At 42.9% G+C, this 20,314-nt stretch overlaps 1 protein-coding gene across 8 annotated transcripts in view; it reads left to right on the top strand.

The window, feature by feature from the left end:
- The window catches only part of Dennd2b (DENN domain containing 2B), a 178,281-nt gene that overhangs the window by 71,485 nt on the left and 86,482 nt on the right, over positions 1-20,314 (top strand). For 6 of the 8 annotated variants that reach the window (XM_051192585.1, XM_051192586.1, XM_051192588.1 and 3 more), the window contains exon 2: positions 6,259-6,347. The gene's annotated coding sequence lies outside the window, so the exon portion shown is untranslated. Of the gene's footprint in view, positions 1-6,258; positions 6,348-6,590; positions 7,093-20,314 lie in introns of those variants that run through there. The other 2 variants (XM_051192583.1, XM_051192589.1) reach the window with 2 other exon arrangements.

Below are 20,314 nucleotides of genomic sequence, written 5' to 3'. Positions count from 1 at the left end.
GTAATAGGCAGTAGATCTAATCATACACTTGATTGTTGCTTATTTAATACTTCATTATTTTTCCCCATGCAGTAATTTTTGTTCTTTTCAAAAAGATTTGTTTTTATTTTTAATTATGTATATGCTTGTATGCCTATGTAGTGGTGGTATGTGCATGTAAATGCAGGTATCCTTGGAGGCCAGAGTGTTGGATCCCCTGGAACTCAAGTAATAGAGGGTTGTGAGTCACTTGATTCAGATGCTGGGAACCAAACTTTGGTCCTCTGGAAGAGCAGTATGTTCTTAACTGCCCAGCCATCTCTCCAAGTCCCCCACCCCCACACAATAGTTTCCAATGAATTCTTTTTTTAGTGATAAAACTCCCTCTTCAAACTCATATTACGTGTCTTCAAATTATAACCATGCATACATATATATCTATACATACATATGCATATATATATATTTTTAGTGTCCAATTTTTTGACATCCTGACATGACTTTAGGTTATTAAGTTCATGCTTGAGAATTGTGCAATCAAATTACAAAAACAACAGCAGCAGCAACAAAACCCTCATGTTTTAAGTAAGTTTGCAATTTTGTATTAAGCCACATTCATAGTTATCCTTGGCTGAAATATTCAGAAATTACATTTTTATCAGCATGGTAATCTGTCCTACACAGTAGAAGGGAGAAGATTGTGTTTTGTCTCTGGCTAGAGCAGACCACAGAGAATGTTGCCATCCTGAGAACTGCACAATTCCTGCAGCTTACTTGGCTTGGCAAAGATTAGTGGTAACGGGAGCCTATGAGTGGGCACTTTAGTAATGAGAGAGGCTATAAAACCCTAGAGTGCATCCCTAGGAGAGTGACCTTACCAGAAAAGTTCTGGGAAAAAAACCACAGGGAGATTTGACAGAAACTTTTGGTTAAGCCCATAGGCAAGGCATATGAGGGAGAAGAAATGTAATTATAGTTTGTAAGTTTATGAAAAAAAATGCAGTGAGTGAGAGACATGGAATAGCTGTTCTGGGTGTCCCCTTTCCCATAGGAAGGGTTTCTACACATTCATTCTGTGGCTATTTTTTGAGTTCCTGTTCTGTGCTGGGATCTGTATCAAGTATAGGGACTTCTGTAGGAGAAGAATCAAGGTTCCTGCTCTCACACCAGTGAAGACTCATATTAAGCAAATAACTGCATAAAAGCATAATTATAAACCCTAATGGGTGCTTTGAAGGATAAGTACAAGGAGCTGAGGGAGCTAAAGGGGCTGCGTTTAGACTTGGAGAGCTGTGGAAGTCAGGAGATGAGAGAGTCAAATTGAAGCAAGGTAAGAGTCATCTGGGCTGGGGGAAGGACAGAGAGGGAGAGCAAGGAAAGAGATACCTTGATAGAGGGAGCCATTAAGGGGGCTATCGAGAAACCTGGCACTAGGGAAATTCCCAGGAATCCACAAGGATGACTCCAGCTAAGAATCTAAGCAGTAGTGGAGAGGCTGTCTGTAATGAGATGATAACTACCTTAAATGCCATCATAGAGCCTTCATCCAGTAACTGATGGAAGCAGATGCAGATCCACAGCTAAGCACTGGGTGGAACTCCTGTAGTCCAGTCATAGAGAGGGAAGAGTGATGAGCAAAGGGGTCAAGACCATGATGGGGAAACCCACAGAAACAGCTGAACTGAGAAAGTAGGAGCTCACTGACTGGACTGACAGCTGGGTAAAGACTGAATCAGGCCCCCTGAATGTCGGTGACAGTTGGGGGGCTTGGGCAGTTTTGGGGGCCACTGGCAGTGGAACCAGTATTTATTCCTAGTGCATGAACTGGCTTTCTGGACCCCATTCTCTATGGAGGGATACCTTGTTCAGCCTGGCTACAGGGGAAAGGGCCTTGGTCCTGCCCCAAATAATGTGACAGACTTTGATGATTCCCCATGGGAGATGTCACCCTCTCTCAGGAATGGATGGGGGGGGGGTAGGGTGGGGATAAGGTAAGGGGAGTGGGAGGGTGGGAGGAACTGGGATTGGTATGTAAAATAAGATAGTTTTAAAAATTAAAAAAAAAAAAAAAACCAGCCCACAGAGCTATAAAAACAAAAACAAAAACAAATCATCTGGGCAAAAACTGGGGGCAGAGGTCCCAGGCTAAGCTGGACAGCCTGAGGGGGGGGGAAAAATCTGACTTTTTTTGTGAACTAAAATATCTTGTGCTCAGAGAGGGAAGGGCAGGATGTATGCTGGGAGGAGGGAAGAGAAGGATCATGCTAGCTCCTTGTAGGTTTTGGTAAGAGCCTAGACTTCATCCTAAGTGCTATCTCTGGGAAGCATTGAAGTGTGTTAAGCAGGAAATGATATGATCCTATGTCAAAAGGGGATTCAGACAGCTGTGTGGAGAATGGATTTGTGAGGGTGTGATGCTGTGGAATGTATATTTGGTCTTCCTCCTGTTTCCTGGCAGACAACTCCTAAAATCCTTTGGAATCTCCAAAGCAGGATGTCTTTTTTTTTTTTTTTTTTTCCTGGATGTCCTCAAGATGGAGGCCACTTCTGTTTAAAAGATTGTAACTTTTATTCTTACTCCCTTACTCCTAAGGAAGAGAGATGGGAGTGAAAGTTAAGTTGGTTACCAATGACTAATGATACAATCTGTTGTGTTTACATGCTGAATTTTGTATAAATCCAAGAGGACTGGGTTTCGATAACTATAGTGGAGCCAAACACTTATATTTGTAGAGAGGACTTGGAAGCCCCGTGCATTCCTCATACCCAGCCCTATGCATCTCTTTCATCTGCAGTACTGTTTATAATAAACTACTAGGTCTAAGTGTTTCCTGAAGTTTTATGGGCCAGCCTATTAATAGCAAATTTATTAAAGCCAAGGATACAGTTGTGGAAATCCTGATTTAGACTTATACATGTTTGGTCAGAAGCACCAATAAAAACATTTTGAACCAAGTAATTGGTATCTAAAACTATAGTCAGGCAGTCTTGAGGTCTGAGCTTCATGGGTTTGGGGTAGTCCCCAGGAAATGGTATAGAATGACACAGGAGGGTGTGCATCTACTATTAGACTGATGATTTGCTTGATATGTTTGGAGAAACCTCCACTGAGTTGGCAACAGAGGTTGCTTTGTTGATCGTTGAGTGACAATGTATGAGAAACTGAGTTTGAGTTTTCATTATTTTCAGTGAAGGCAAGAGTTGAAGTTAGTTTCTGTAGTAATTAACAGGTGGGGTAGATAGTAATGGGAGTGAAGAAAGAGGGGCAGGTAATAAATATATTTTTAAGTACAATTATTTGGAGTTGGTAAATGAATTGCAGTGGGAAGGGAAAGACACTGGTGATGTCTCCCAGGCTTTTGGTTCAGGTATGTGTGAACTTGTGGTTCTTTCTTTTTAACCTGTAGTGGTAGAGGTAAATCTAGAGCCTCTTGTGTATCTGGCAAGTACTGTCCCATTGCGCTGTCTCCCAAACTATTTGTATTTTATTGAAAATATTGCATTTATTTATTTGTATGTGTAGAAGGGGGTTTATGTATATTGGTAAGTGCATATCATGTGTGCATATAGAAATCAAAGGACAACTGTGAAAGTCAGTTCTCTCCACCATATGGGTCCCAGGGATTATACTTAGGTTGTTAGGTTTGGTGGGAAGTGTCATTGCCTACTGAACCATCTCACTTACCCTTATTTTAATTTTTAAAAGATTTATTTTATTTATGTAGTTAGTATTTTGCCTATGTGTATATTTGTGCAAAATGTGTGTGCCTGGTGCCCATGAACATTAAAAGAGGATATCAGATGTCCTAGAACTGGAGTTATGGATGGTTGTAAACCATCACATGGTTGTTGGGAACCAAACTTAGTTCTTATGCAAAACTCTTAGTCACAGAGCCATCTCTCTCTCCCAGCCCCATAGCCCTTATGTTTTTATTTTGAGACAAGATTTCATTTACTTGCCCAGACTGACCATGTATCTTTCTGTTCTGTAGCCCAGGTAGGCAGGTCTTGACATTGCAGTCCTCTTACCTCAGCTTCCTGAGTAGCTGGTATCCAAGCCTGATCCACCATGCCTGGAAGATAACATGGGTCTGTAAAAGCCTCCTCGTTAGCCAGGCAGTAGTGTTATGCACCTTTAATCCCAGCACTAGGGAGGAAGAGGCAGGTGGATCTCTGTAAGTTTGAGGCCAGCCTTGTCTACAGAGCTAGCTAGTCCCAGGACAGAGCTACACAGAGAAACTGCCTTGAAAAACAAAAACAAAAATCTCCCTCCTTCAGGAAAAGTCAAGCAGGCCCAATCTGGATCCAGTCCCACAGAGGCAGCAGAGGAAGTTATCTGGCCTTGCTTCTATCAAGTTCCAGGAACTCATATGCAACAGTATCACTGAACCAAGGGTTCTGGTCTCCCTGTATTCAGGCCCTTTCTCTTCCTTCTAGGGACAAGGCTCCAAAGGACCTCTGTAACTCCAGTGCGCCACAAGGGGGAGCATGGTTTGCATTGTATGTCTGGTCTTCAGCTTTTTAAGTTTGAATTACCTTTGTGACTGACTCAGCTTTGGTAGCTTGACTAGCACTGTTTAAAAGTATTCTTGGCATGTGTAGGGTCCCAATAAATTTTAGTTGGTATTACTATTATACATTGAATTTTATCTCATTGGGGAAAGGGGTGAGTTTGCCTCATCTGGGTTTAGAGACAAGGCAAGTGTGCATTCTTTGGATTCAGAAGAAAAGCAGAGAGTTGTGTGTAAGAGGAGAGAGAAGCTGAGATTTAGTGATGCTTGTTTTCTTTAACAGATTGGGATTCTGGGGCTCATGACCATTTAGAATCTGTAGGAGCCTGCCATTTCTTCTTGGGTTTTGTGACATGTTTCCTACATTGTCTTCAGCATGTATTTATGATTTAAATTCAAGTCAGTCAAAATCTGGTGTTGAGAATTTTATAGTATACTAAAAGTGAATCAGAATCACAAGGAATAATGCACGGGGTGAGCATTAAGGATTTCATCAGGACCTCTCTAGCATTATTTAGAGGAGCAACACTGGAAAATGTTCTCCTTAAGCCTCATTGTCTTCATCCTCATCAGCCTCCATGCCTTCCCACATACAATCCATTTACCAATTCCAAATAATTCTACTTGAAAGATATATTTAGTATATGGTGGAGGAAAGTTACCAACCATTTCGGTAGATGAGTGAAGTTCTTTGCTGAGTGCCTGAGTTGAGTTGTTTTGATGAGAACAGCATCTTGGTACCACTTGCCCCACCACCCCAGTGATAAGCTAGCTATATGTGTAGAAACTAGGAGATCAGGAAGCTGCCTCACTAACAGGTGGCCAGTTGGTGATGAAGTCAGACATTGCTGAGGTTTTCTGATCCCTGCTTTGGTGTTCCTGGCAACTGTTCTGCTTAATATATGCTGGAGAATTGAAAGGCTTGGACACTGTTTTTGGGTCTGTTATTTTTCTGGTCTGGTAAATGGGAGAAAACAATTTTACCTTTGCTTTAGATATTTTTTTAAATGTGTTAAATGGTATTCTGCATGTCATAGAGGATCCTGTTATTGAGTCTTTAGGATAGAAGGGTGGCAATTTGATTTACATCACCAGGACTCAGAAAGAGTCTCTACTTTACCCTGGAAGGCCATACTTGTGGTTATCAGAAAACTAGCTGGTTTTCAAGATCAGTCTTCAGTGCACTTTATAGCAGAGCCTATAACCTTAGGAGACTCTTGACTGTTTTTGTTTGTTTGTTTGTTTGTTTGTTTGTTTTGAGACAGGGTTTCTCTGTATAACTTTGGAGCCTGTTCTGGAACTCAATGTGTAGAGCGGGCTGGCCTCAAACTCACAGAGATCCTCCTGCCTCTGCCTCACAAGTGCTGGGATTAAAGGCGTGTGCCACCAACACCCAGATGCTTTTAGTTCTTTTTCTGACCAGTTATGTACCTGTGGGTCAGCTGGGCCTCAATGATCCCATCTGTAAAATGATAGCAAACCTATCTGACCAGTGTGTTTGAAACAGTTAAGAGGATCAAACAAAATAGTAATCTAAGACAGTGTTAAGCAGTGTCCAAGCAAGAGTATACATGGGGGAGGGGTTATGGAAAGGGCTTTCTGTGCTCCAAGTACTATGCTGGCACTTGTACAGCTTCTCACTGGAGGCCTGGAGTTGGGCAGCAGGTCTTGTTTTAGGCAAAGAGGAGACTGTTAGCATTGTTTGATGCCCTCACTGTGCCCAGAGTTACTCCTAGTCCTGATCTAGTTTGTTTCTTCTCCATTGCAGGAAGGCAAGAGACTGCTTAGGCTCTGGCCCTAGTACCATGGGACCCTGTACTGGTTAAAGTCATCTCCACGACCTGAACAGGCAACAAGGTAACCTGAGAGGCCAGTACAGGCCAGCTTCTGGGGTGTGAGCCGTGTTTCCGCCCCAGTTGCTGCCGGAAAATCCCAAGCCGAACAAACAAGTCCAGGCAACAAGCATCAGGGTCCCTCCTTCTCATTCAGCTACTGCTGCAGGATCCAGAGGAAGAGCTTGCTTCCCCTCCAAGCCTGCTGCTAGCTCCCTCCCACTTGGCAGGGAGTCTTTCAAGTTATAAAAACTGAGACACTGGAGGGGAGGAAAACAAGTCCGCTCACTGTCCTCGCCCTTCTCCCCCTGAGTTGTTGCTGCAAGTTCCCAGGAACAGTCCTGGGCTCCTGGTTGACTGGAAGGGAGGTAGGAGGAGTGGAATGCATGCTTAAACTGAGCGGATCAAAAGACAGTGCTGTTTCAAGGCCATCTAGAACTCAGGGAATATGTGTAAATGCGCGCATGCGCAGCTCCCAGGGTTCCGGGTTGAGGGAGAGCGCTTGGTTGAGTGAGAGCAAGCCTGTGTACAGCCTGAGAGGACAGGGTCTCCATGACAACCGGCCCGACTGGCTAGCTCTGCTAGCTCTGCTCACTTGGCTGGAAGGAGTGTCTTGAAAGGTCAGAGGAAGGAGCTTGAGGGAAGCTCGCAGCAGGTACTGGAGTTTAAGCCGGTGGATCTGGGGGCCTTGGGCTCCCTAAGCGACTGTGGTGTGTGTGAGCCAGCCTCTGAGGAGAATGGAGTGGGCAAGAAATCACCCTGATTACCAGGTAAGGGCACCTCTGAGCCTCTTGCTCTGAGTCTTGGGCTGTCTGTGGCAGGCTCTTCACTAGAGGTTTGGGGGTCGAAAATGATGTCATACTCCAACAGTTGGATTCTATTAGCTCTGGGAGGAGGAGGGAAACAGCCAATTTTCTTGATTTTGCAAATCTAGTTAATCTCATTGTGGCTGAATTGTAGATGTTTAGGCTTCACTCTGCTTTTATTTAGCACGAAGCCACCGGATATTTTCACAGAAAGGTTCTTTTATAGGAAAATAAGTTATCATCACTCCACCACTGTTGTAGTTCTTACATGGAAACTTTTAAGCAGCTTAGTTGGTTCTACCTAGTGCTGTCTGTCCTCTTGTCTCTATGCTGCTATGTCTTACCTGTAACAACAACAATCAAGCTAACTAATAATGGAGCTCAGTGAGGAGCCTGCAGGGAGTCCCAAGTCCCTCTTAACAGGGCAGAGAGACAGACTATCCCAACCTTAATATCTGAACTGGAGCCTTGCACTCTTTTTATGAAGTAGCTTTAGAAACAGGAAACTGCCCCCTCCCCTTAATGATGCTCATTACAGGTTTTCTTGAGTTGTGGAAGAAGGGACTCTTGTGGGGGTTTGGGATCTTGCATATATCTGTCTCATCTAGATATTGCAGAGGGTTGTCTTAGCACTGCTGCTGCTAGGAACTAGGAACATGAGGAACTACGTTTATGCTAGGTGATCCCTTTGGTCCATATTTTAACCAAATCCTAGGGCACATAGTGTCCACATTGTACTTTCCTTGTCCTAAATTTCGGGGGGGGGGGTGGATCTTGTTCTGATCTAGAAATGTAGAGAGGAGTGTATGTGGTGAACTCAGTGTGGCCCAGGAAAGGAAACCCTCCCAGAAGGTTGTTTCATAGGTGATGAAGTAGCTGGACATCTGTAATGTTGAGGAGGATAAGTGCTGCAGACCCTCCCTGCAGAAAACCCTCAAGACATGTGCTTCTGCCTCAGCATGTTGTGTCTTTAGTCACTTCAGGGAACTTCGTGGAAGCTTTTGGTTTCTCAGTGGGGCGAGGGAACAGCTGTTGTTCCTGGCTCTTTGGTTTTTCCTTCTTGAACTTTCTGAACAGTGTGCCTTTTGTGTCCTAGCAAACAATAAGAGGACCTTCTGATTAACTTCGTGTCAGCTTGCCAGTATAAGCACTGGCTCTATCCCTGATTCTGGTGGCCTGAGTATGTGTATACATCAGTGTTGAGGCCTAAGGGTCTGCCAGTGTGAACTGCATGGCCCCTAGACCTCCGATAGGCTACTTCCAAAGTGAGTTCCTCCTTCAACAACACTCTAGGGATTGTTTGTTTGCGTGTGTGTGTGGGGGGGGGGCGGAGATTAAAGGTAGAGTTGTGAGGAACAGATGTCTTAGTCCAGTGGTACCTTGTGAGGTTCTGCTGCTTGCTGGTAAGTCCCTTAGCTAATAGAAACCAGATTATTAGCTGTGAGATAGAAATAATAATAATAATAATAATAAAATAACAACAACAACTACATAGTACTGTTGAAAGGAAAAAATGGAATGGTTTTCATGAAAGCAGTTAGTTGTAAACAACTCAATAAATTTATATAATGTAATATGATAGAGAATGAAGCTTGAGGAATGGCCTGACTTCTCTGGAAAGTCATTTTGTCTCTTTCTTTTGGTTCCCTCATTTATAATGCACCTTCTACTCAGATGCATTTGTAAATCAAAATGAGGAATCCTTACAAGTCATCTTTGAGATGTTTAAGGAAACAAAAGGTGTTTGTTTTCTTTGGGTGATAGTCACAGTAGATTGTGAGGCTCACAGATGATCCTGCAGAGACACTCTTGAGACAAAGCTTCCATGTTTTAGTGTAGAGAGGAGTACCAAAAGACCTTTTTCTTTTCCAATGTTCACAGCTCTATGCATTGGTGGCATTACACAATTTAATGTCTGTAAGACAGGCCCTGGTCTTGCTGGGCTTCTTTGGAGAAACTGCCTTGAGTGGGTAGAGGGCCAGTCTTGTCAACTCTGGGTTTGAAAGGTAGGCTTATAACTGGTAAGAAGTGTTATTGCTCGGAAAGCCTCTTAGGAGGTTTTTTTGTTTTTTTTTTTTTGAGTGACTTGTAAGGTTATAGAACAGGGGGAAACCAAAAAGAAAAACAAGGAAGTGGGAATTCCAGGGGTAGATATTTGATAGGCCTTGGAATTGTGCCAAGGGGAGGGGAAACTCCAAGCAAGGGTGTCCTAGATTGTCCTCTGTCTTCAGTGAACCTGTAGGGTGTATGGCACACTTGGGTGTCCCACCCATACCTTCAGCCTCTATCATAGGACAGGGGAATACCTGCCAGCCATGTCTTGGAGTGGCATCTGGGGATCTGGGGAGAGCAGGCACAGAACAGGTTCTTTTCTTTTTTGAGTCACACAATGCAGCTCTCCTAGGTGGTTTCTTAGGCTTGAAGGAGAAGTTGTGAACAGTTTAGATTAGACATACCACTGTGGCCTCTCAGGCCTGAAGGAGAAATGAACAGTTTAGATTGGACACATCATTGTGGCCTCTCAGTCCAAAGAATTGTGCACAGCTTAGATTGTACTGCAGCTGTTCTTTTCTTTTCTTCCCAGTCCTTTAGTTTCCCAGAGCTGAGTCACAAATTGGATCCCTCTATGTTCTTTAATGATTAAAAAGTAACATTCCTGTTATCCTCTGTCTGTCCCTCTCCCTCTGCTCCCCTTCCTGCATACTTTCCTTCAGGGCTCCCAATCTCTAAAAAAGAACAATCAGTCACTCAAGGAAATTGAAACTTTTAAATCTTTGGAGAACAAGGCCAAGGGCATCTTCAGTTGCTGCTTTCCCTGGGCTGGGGGAACAGCTCTGAGGAGGCATCAGACTCCAAGTATCATGGGCTCACTGCTGACCAGCAACTAGGAGAGACATGTCCTGTCTTCCATGGCATCTGATACTAAGAACCACTTTGGACAGGTGGACTGGCTCCTAAGGGAAGTGGCTCCTGTTAGGAACTGTACTATTAGCAGTCATCATCCTAGCAACTCCAGATTTCCACTATTGCATCCAAGAGTTTGTAAGGCAGCTAAGCAAAGGTAACACAGTTCTGAGGCTAGGTAGCAGCCCCTAGTGCCTGGGTCGGCTTCCCTTTTGTGCCTCTGTGTTGGCTTGAAGGCTGGGGAAGGAAGCTACAGATAATTGAGTTCTTTGAGTTAGAGGGACCATGGCTTAGAAGGCATGGGGAGGGGGGGCACTGGCCATCTGGCATAATATAATAGGCAGATTTCTCTTCAAAGCCTGTGGGAAACTTGAATTAATGTAACTTCTGTTAGAGGAGGGGAGAGAGGGGCATCTCTTTCTGCTAGAGGGGAGGCACAGTGATCCTCTGTGAGGGAGGGAATGTGTTGTCATTCTATGTAACACTGAGTTGATTAGAGAAATCCTGAAGTCTTTTTCTAGCCTGGGGCACTAGAAAATGTCTATGTGTTATTTGTTTTGTTTTGTTTTTTAAGGGAAGAGGAGGTGTTTGATGAGTCTAGACTATCTTATTAAGGAGTTTCTATAATGATTCCCCCCCCCCTTTTTTTTTTCCTTTTGGCTCTGATATAATGAATAGTCTGTTGTGGGGCCTGTTGAGACGATTACAGTGACTGAATTGGGTTTCTTTGAGACTATCCCTGTAAAAGAGCGAATTACATGCAATTAGGGTATGGAGCTACTTTAACCAAGATGGGCCTGATTCTATGGGCTTGTCTTGAAACCACTTCAGTTTCTTTTGTGAGACCTGTTGTGGCTAAAGGTTTATCTGAATTGGAGATTGCCTTTGGAATTATTTAAGGACTTTTTGAATATGAAAACAAAAAGAGATAAACTGAAGGTTATGGGAGAAAGATCTGGGAAGCAACAGACCCTGAACAAGGGGGCTAAGAAAAAAGTAGTTCTCAGCAGCTACAGTGGGTTAAGAGAAAGGCTGGCCCAGGAGGACTTCACATATAAATGTTATTCTAGATATGTCATATATATGTGTATATATGTATACATATGTGTGTTGTGTGTGTGTGTGTGTGGTGCTCAGTGAGCATGTGGATTGGTCTTAAAACAGCTCTGATGGAACCTTCCTGCTTGTTATACAGAGATGATCTTTCTAGAACTGCTTTTTGCCTGGCTCATTTCTGCTGGCCAGCCCAAATAGGGCCTTGAGGTCTTCTTTGACTTCCTATTGGAAGACTAGCCTGCCTCTGATGGACCCAGGGTCATACTTATGTAAGTCCTATAAGCACCTGATATTGGGTCAATACACTTTTTCATTTGCTCCTGAGCTCAGAAGTATTTCTGGAGCCTTCTTGATTAGTTTACCCATTAAGTCAGGGAACACAGATTATGCAGGCTAAGAGCTGGGGAGGACCCAAAAATATATGAGTATAGGACTTACATTGATGTATTATTCTGATTTCCTCCCTGCTGCACCTCTTCCTACAATGTGAGCTTCTGCTGGTGTGATGAGAGAGAAGCACACACCTGAAGTTGGGGTTGGAAGTAGGGTTGATTGCCATCTAGGACTCATAGGCTTGGAAAAGGGGAGCAGGTACTACTCCAGGAGTAGGATTTAAAGCACTGTAGGTGGGAGAGCCTAGGGGAAGATGGCAGATATGAGGAGGGTGGGGCTTCTAAACTTTTCATGAAGCTTCTTTGCAGTTGTTGAATGGTGAGGTGGGGAGGGATATAAGAAAGGAAAAATTTGGAAAAACTACCATGAAATCAGATACTTTAAAACTCTAGATTTATTGAAGGAACTAAATTTTAGTGTGCTTGGAACACAGCCTACCTCATGAAGTTCTGACATTTGTGGTTGTTTTGTTAGTTTATTTAAGGCATGAATGTTTGTAACCTGGGCTCATCTTGATCTTACTATGTAGCCAAAGTTGACCTTGATCCTGTGATCTTCCTGCCTCTACCTTTAGAATGCTGAAATTACACCACTATGACTGGTTTTATGTGGTCTTGGGGATCAAACCCAGGGCTTCATATATTGCAGTTAGGTAATCATCCTATCAACTGAACCACATCCCCAGTCAGACGAGAGAGAGAGAGAGAGAGAGAGAGAGAGAGAGGTGTGTGTGTGTGTGTACAGGTGTGCATGCATACTATATGAAAGTCAGAGGAGGAGGTTGGATGTCTTGCTCTATCACTGTCTTATTCTACTCTCCTTTAAAGGTTTATTTCATTTTTTAATTGTTTGTATATGTATGTGCATGTGAGTGCAGGTACCCACAGAAGTCAGAAAAAGGCATTGAATTCTTTATGTGTTGTCCTATATGGGTTCTTGGAATCAAATTCAGGTCTTTTGCTAGAGCAGCAAGCCCTTTTAACTGTTAAACCACCCACCCCTTCAGCCCACTATCTTATTCCCTTGTTATAGGATGACCCTTATGTTTTCTCCCTGTTTACCCGCAGTGCTGTATTAACAGGCATGCAACCATGTTTGACTTCTGTATAGATTCTAGAATGTGAACTCAAGTCCTCCTGCTTGTGTAGAACACTCTTACCTGCTCAACCATCTTCCTGGTCTCTATAGATCATTTTAAAAGCAAATAAACCTGTGGAGAGTGTGCTTATTGGTGATTAGACATATGGTTCTGTCTTAAAGCAGCTCTGGAGGAATCCTAACTTGTTATATAGGAATGATCTTTCTAGAACTGCTTATTGCCCTTGCCCTTTCTGCTGGGTAGCCCAGGCAGGACCCCTGAGGTTGACTTCCTATTGGAGTCCCTTTGCAGCCTGCCCTCTCTGTTGTCTTGCTGACACAGGCTTTAACCCAGCCCTCCTTACTTCTCCAAATACTAATCCATGTATGTATTCTATCAAACCCAGCTTATAGGGGAGGTTTTGCAGCCAGCTTGGGGTGAGGGTGGGGTAAGTTGAAGTAAAGGAGTTGGGGTTAGATGAGGGAATAGAGTGGTACAGTGTGTGTGTGGGGGGTGAGATGAGATGAGGGGGTAGGGGAGAGGAATGGGACTGTAGTCTGACTCTTTTTACTATCTTTAGACTTCTGGAAAGTTACCTTTATATTCATATGTAAATTGGATGATCTTACTCCTCTCAAATAATTTTTTTGTTTGCTGCCAGTAGTTGTCAGCTGTTGCTGTTAGTGACCTCTCCTTGTGATCATTTCCACTGACATGCAGGAGAATGCATTGGCCTGGTAGTTAGCATGTCTGAGTTTTAGTTCTGGCCCTATCTGATAGCTGGTTCTCAGTTTCCTCTTCTAGAAAGCAGAAGGGATGAATTAAGGGTTCTCATTGACATTCTGACTTGCTAAATGCCAGTGTTGGCTTTCCAGCTAAAGTCTCTGAAAGTCTATGTAATTAAGTAACATTTTATTTCCTCAAATGACCAAAACATGTAGTTTGTACTTTTAAAGTATTTGAATAACTTGTAAGCACATCAACTGGATTCTAGGAAGCATTTTTATTTAGTTCCTAAAACTTGGAGATGGGGATCTTGTTCTCAGGTGTAAAAGATGCATAGGTGCTCACAGGAATTACCAAGACTAAGCTGAAAATTACCCAGCTAGTAGAAAAGATGTGCGTGTACTTGGTGCTGCTTGGTAGGTATTTAAGACACTGACTTCTGATTTGCTCTGAAGACTGAGTAAATGTTGCCATCACTCCTGTAGAAAAAGGAGAAAGTAGTATTGAGAAAGTAGTATTGTCTGAAGGACTCTGTGTCAGAGTTTGAGTGATCAGTTTATGACCAGAGACAAAGCATGTTAGGGAAGGAGTCGCACAACCAGCGTGACGTTTGGAACCTGGACTCCAGTCACACTAAATTCCAAGTACCTGTTAATTCAGCCACATTCATGGTTCTTAGTTCTACCTAGCCTAGCTTGTCTACACTCCTTCTGTTCTTTCAAACTGAGGCAGTAAAAGGTTTATCTGAGAGTGTTTTAGTGAAGCCTACATGTAAAAACATAGCTAGTCCTACCTTGTTGCTGAACAGAATATTAACTTTTTGTATTTATTACTCTAAGCAATATTTGTGGCTAATCTGTGGGTTTTGTGATAGCTCCTTCCTTTACATCATGGGCAGTTTGAAGAGTCTGCTGATTAGCAACAGATCAGTACTTTTGTACTTTGATTTTGTAAAGAAATATAGTCTGGTGTGGTGGTACAAGCCTTTAGTACCATCGCTGGGAAGACATATATAAGCAGGCAGCTCTCTGTGAGTTTGAAACCAGCCTTATCTGTACAGCAAATTCCAGGCCATTCAGGAAAGAGGAATATGTGAACCAAAGCAGGATATGGTGGGTGGTGGGTCATGTAATATCAATACTTGGAGGCTGAGGGTAGGTAGGGGTTTGAAGCTAGCCTGGCTATATTGTAAGACACTCCTTTAAATCAAACAACCCAGACACATCAAATGGGAGGATCTGGCCAAACCAAAGAACTGTCCAGGCTGAGTGGATCCTCTTTAAGAGGTAACACATGTATGACATTAGGGTGGGGACATGCCATAACCCTGTATGAAGGAGCAGAATGGTAAATGGGAAAGCTGATGGGAGGTGGATGAGGGTAGACAGAGGCAGTGAGGTCTAGACATTGAAAAGTGCCAGATATCTGGGCAAGGGGCCATGACTGAGGTAGTAAGTGGCATCAGGACTAGCCCTGGCACTTTTCTTCCCAAGAAACTTCTTGATTCTATCCCTAGGTGCCACTTGCCCAGCACTGACCACTCTCAGAGCAGTGGGAGATCTGGATAGGGAGGTTCTAATTTATGTCTTTAAAAAAAAAAAAATGAAAAGCCCCATATCTACAGTGTAATTATAAAGAGATTTCCTTTTCCAGCTGCAAGAAATAGAAACTTTTGCTGCCAAATTTAGCCGTGTGTTTTAAGTCCTTCAAATCTCCTTTGAGTGTTACCAAAGCTCTCAGCTTTGCTGTTATCTCCTGCTGAAATATCATCTGGAAAGGTCATCTCAACCATGCCAATTTATGGGTCTGCTGTCAGGCAGGGAGTCTTCGGGAGTAGGTGCCTCACAGATGTTCTTTTTAAATGAGACTGCTTTTAATTTAAGATGGTTTTCCCCCTCTAGAAGACAAAACTTTGCAGAGAAGGGCCAGATATTCTGCAGTTACTTCTGAAGGCTCTCAGAGGCTAAGCTAAGGGTCCAGTAGTAGCCCATAGTATTCTCAGAACCTCAGTCTTGATACGAAGCAAAATTATGCCCTCTACTCCTTGTTGGTGGAAAGTTTCTTTGGTGCAAATTTAACACCAGACTTTCAGCCTTCTCCATTTTGTTTATTAGCTACTCACAACCTACCTTGTTTTGCTGGAATAATTAAAAGATGAAGCGTGTGGGGTGTTGGAGCCCCACATGGAACTAATTTTTAAAGTTTTTGGGACAAGTAGGTCAGAACCATGTGCATATAGATTTTGACAGTTGAGAAAAAGGACTGCAGACAGAGAAAGGAAATTCAAGAATATGACTGATCCTGGAAGTTGTAAAGAAGTGAATATGTGAGAGTGACAGCAAAGTACCTAGAATAGTTGGCATGATGTTGGCAGTGGCAGTGACCTTGGTTTGTAGTCTTGGCTTGACTAACTTAGCTGCTCTGTTCAGAGGATTAAGGCTTTAAATTCTAGGTAGAAAGTGCAGAACTTCCTTGTTTTCTTTGCCTTTTTTTTCCATCCCAACCCCTCCCCTGCTTATTACTCACTCTATGGGTTCAGACCTAAGTGGGCTGGGCAACATTGTCCCCTCCAAGTATGAGTATTTATTGCTGCCCAGGGCAGTTACTGCCCAGCTGTTACTCTTACTATTCCTGGGAGAGCCAACTGTGATCATAGCGGGGGAAGGATTTGATTAATTCTAAATCAGTGCCCAAAGTGGGTAGGGATCAGGTTAAAAAGAAAACAACTGGGATTTTTTATTATATTTAAGTCACATTTAGTAGAATTTTATCCCTCTGTTCCCCATCTTATAACCTACAACTGTTGGGCAAATCTTGATGAATTTCAAAAGCAATACTGTGTAGACTTGTTTTCAGCTGCAAAACTTAAGGTCAGAAGAAGTTGATATAGCTCACTGGAAGAAGTTTAAGGCAGAGAACTCTGGGGACTAGAGCTCTTAGGAAACTCATGGGCCCCTATTTTTTTTAGCAGGGGAGCTGGGGTGACTATTTACTGATGTTTTCCAAGGGTTGATATTCAGCCTTTTATCTTCCTCATCCACATCTCTTTCTTAGGGGCCATCCTCTACTGTTATCATTAGTGAAGAGAAAGAAGAGGGTGGCTGTATTTCTGCCTCACATTTCAGAAGTGGAATTTATTTATTTATTTATCCAATAAGTATTTACTTGAGATAGATTCTTACTAATATAGCTAAGGCTGGCCTGGGAATTGAGTTTCTCCTGTCTGAACCTCTCCAGTGCTAGGACTGTAGGTGTGTGCTACCATGCTTCATTCATTTAACAGCTATTTATTTAATCTTTGTGTGTGTGTGTGTTTGTGTGTGTGTTTGACAGAGGGAGACAGAGAATATGAGAATGTGTTAGTTGAGTCAGTGTGTTCTGTCTGCTCCTGCATGTGCCAGGCTAACTGGTCCAGACACTTCTTGAGATTCTCCTCTCTCCACCTCCTGTCTTGATGTAAGGGGCACTTGGATTACTTCTGTGTCTTGACTTTTTACATGAGTTCTGGGGATTTGAATTCAGGTTCTCACACTTGTATAGTAGGTGCATTACTCATTAAACCCTTCCTCCAGCCTTAATAAAGACTTACGGAGTGTCCATTTTGTTCTAGCCTCTATACTATATGTTAGGGATATAGAGATAACAAAGATAACAGAAATCTTTTTCTGGAGTTTATTGTAGAGAGGATTCGGTAAACAAGTAAACAGATCAATGTATGGGATAAAAGTAGTGCTGCCATAGAAGAGAGGATGATGATTTGAGAGAGTGTAATATGGACAGGAGAGGTAAGAAAAGGCTTCTTAGAGAATGAGGTTTGAGCTGTGATCTCCAAGGTAAGGAGGAGCCAGGAATATGCAGACATGGAGAAGTACCTTCCTAACAGCAAAGACAAAACCCAGAGGTAACTTCATGTTCTGACTAAATATCATTGCAGTATAGGACATAGTGATTCAGACTGTAAGATGGTGGCCGAGGCCAGTTGAGATTGAGCCCAATAGTCATTTTCAGGACTTGCAAACCCAATATGAGAGGTACACATTCTAGATCTGTCTTCCACTTTGGAGTGAAGTGTGAAAATTTGACAGTGATGGCTGGTTAAGAAGCAGCTGGAGAAGGGATGGGCATCAACAGCTCCGCTAGCAGAAGTTGAGTGCATACATTCTTGGGGTCAGACTGTTTGTATTCACAGTTTTTCAAAGATTATTATGTTATTTCATTTGTAGGTGTATTATTATACCAGGCACTTTTATTTGTAATTTTATTTGCCATTTTAGTGAACTCTGATACAATCTCTGAGTGAATTTGTGATATCCTGATGTCTTCAAGAACTCAGAGCCACTAACTCACTTAAACTCTGGATTTAAGTCTATGTGAACCAAAGCTTGTGCTCTCTCTATACCCTCATTCTGATTGACATTGTGAGTGCTTCTCCTCAGTTACCCAAAACATTTAATGAGTCCCCTGCTCAGAGTTGTCATGTTTTGTTGATGACTATGTCTCCTTTCAGTCCGTTGAAAGTTTCAAATGTTTGTGGAGTTGAATGGAATATTTTCAACTTTCTCTGAAATGATTACAATTACAGTTAACTACTAAGACTGTCAATCAGAATAAAAAAAAAATGGTGCAGGAGGTTGGGATATGTGGCAAGACTGGAACACAGCCTGAATTACCTTTCTCTTCTTTCCCTCCTCTATATTTTTAATTTATGAGAGAGAGAGAGAGACAGAGAGAGACAGAGAGAGAGAGAGAGAGAGAGAGAGAGAGAGAGAGAGAGAGAGAGAGCATGCGCACCTGAGTGCAGGTGCCCTTGGAGGCCTGAAGAGGGCATCAGATCCCTGGAGTTGAGAACTGTCAATTTGCATTCTGGGAACAGACCTTGGATCTTCTGCAAGAGCAGTATATACTCCACCCCCCCCCTCCCCTGCGCGTGCATGCGCGCGTGAGACAGGCTTTCTCTGTGTGTAGCCCTGGCTATCCTGGAACTTGCTCTGTACACCAGGCTGGTCTGAATTCACAAAGATCTGCCTGCCTTTGCCTCCCAAGTACTGGGATTAAAGGTGTGTGCCATCATGGCCCAGCCAAAGCAGTATACATACACTCTTAAACATTGATCCTTCTCTCCTGATCAGCTGCACTCTCTTCTCTCTCCCTCCTTCCTTCCTTGGTCTCATGTATCTCAGGCCTTGGACATCTGCTGTTCCTTCTATTTGTGGAGTGCTGGGAATACAGGGACACACTATCATATTCAATTTATGCAGTGCTGCAATACAGTTCCCTCATTTATTTTCAGTTATGACTTCCTTGGATTTTTACTAAGAATATAGAATTTATTTTTTGAAAAAAGATAATTGGTATTGGTGAACTAGTAGTTGCAATAAATAAGCCTTTGTGAGCAGGAGGCGGGTGTGGTGGTGGTGGGGGGTGGCACACACCCTTAATACCAGCACTCAGGAGTGCGCAGAGGCAGAGACGGATCTCTGTGAGTTCGACCAGCCTGGTCTACAAGAACTAGTTCCAGGACAGCCTCCAAAACCACAGAGAAATCCTGTCTCGAAAAACAAAAACAAAAACAAAAAGCCTTTGTTTGTAGTTTACAGATCTCTTCAAGTCTCTGAGTTTGTTAGAAATGTTTGAGCAAAGAAATTTATCAGATTATAACTTTGACTTCTTGGAAATTCAACATTAACTACATGGGATTTATAGACACTTCTTTTTCTGAAGGGCCTGAACCTGCTTGGCTTGGGATGCAGGATTCAGAAATGAAGGTGTGTGGGTACTTGTGAACTCTTACTCCTTGGAGTTCATGTGATCCATGTTCCACCTAGCCAGCATGCTGCAATGAAACAGTTTGTGGGGGGCACAGTAGGGTGAGAGTGAGTTTCAGCTAAGCATAGGTTTCTGAGGCCCAGAGGAGTTTCTTTTGTGAGTAATGGGTTCTACCTTCCTCCCTCCCATCCCTATCCGACGGTCTTGCTTCTGAAGGAAGGGCAGTTTTTATTTTCAGATTGTGTTTAACACCAGTTCATTGAACAAAAATTTAACATTCATCTACCTTAAGCAGAGACGAATAGATGAGTTTCAGGATGAGGCTGAGAAGATGGGCTGCAGTCAGAACTTGAATAGCTAGACCGCCAAGAACCATGGAATCACTGCTCTAAAGGCAGCAAAGAACATCTTTGGAATCAGTTTGTGGAAAAGCAGTCTGTGGGACCATGTAGAAGACACTGCTAGAGTGACAGAAATCCTGCCCATCTCATTGGGTGTGTTATTTTGGATAGGTAATGTCCCTGTCTGTAAAAACTGATTTAGAGTAGTAGAAAGTAAGGGAAGTCCAGGGGCAGAGTTTGAACTCTTCTTGCAGAGCTCTTGGTAGCCTTAGATCAGTGGTTCTGAGATTTGAACATATATCAAATTCAATTCAGTAAGGCCTCAGTAGGGCTAACAGTTTGTGTTTTGGGCAAGTTTATAGATATGCCTACTGTAGTTGTTAGTGGTGCTAGTGATATGGTGGTGTGTGATAGTGATGGTGTGGGATGATGGTGGTGCTGGTAGTGTATGTAGTAGTGTTGGTGTGTGGTGGTCTTATGTATGGTAGTGATGTTGGTAGTGTGTGCTGATGGTGGTGGTGTGTGTGGTGGTGGAGGTGGTGGTGTGTAGAAATGGTACATGGTGGTAGTGATGGTGGCTCTGTTTAAGGGGCTTGGTGGTTGAGATGCAATGAGGGTTTGAGAGTAATTGGCTTATTCTCTTTGACTAGCCTAGAATTTCCTGTGTACAAGCCTATCTTTCATAAGTTCTTGGCTGGTGTACCCTGTTACACCAACAGAGAGTGGTAAAAGTCTGTGCCTTTCTGGTCAATTTTCTCATGGTGTTCAAATCATTTCTAGGTGAGGTTTCAGGTGTGCTTGTCTGTAAATTGCTGTTTGTCTCATTTTTGAAACATGCCCGTCCTGTGTCCTTTATTTCATTAGGACAGCTGACATTTCTGTCAGAAAGAGCTTCCTGTCTGTCCTTGAGCACAACTGGTTG

Source organism: Phodopus roborovskii, unplaced genomic scaffold (genome assembly GCF_943737965.1).
Source record: "Phodopus roborovskii unplaced genomic scaffold, PHOROB, whole genome shotgun sequence".
In the NCBI taxonomy this organism is placed as follows: Eukaryota; Metazoa; Chordata; class Mammalia; order Rodentia; family Cricetidae; genus Phodopus; species Phodopus roborovskii.
This window is presented reverse-complemented; position numbering and strand designations above follow the sequence as displayed.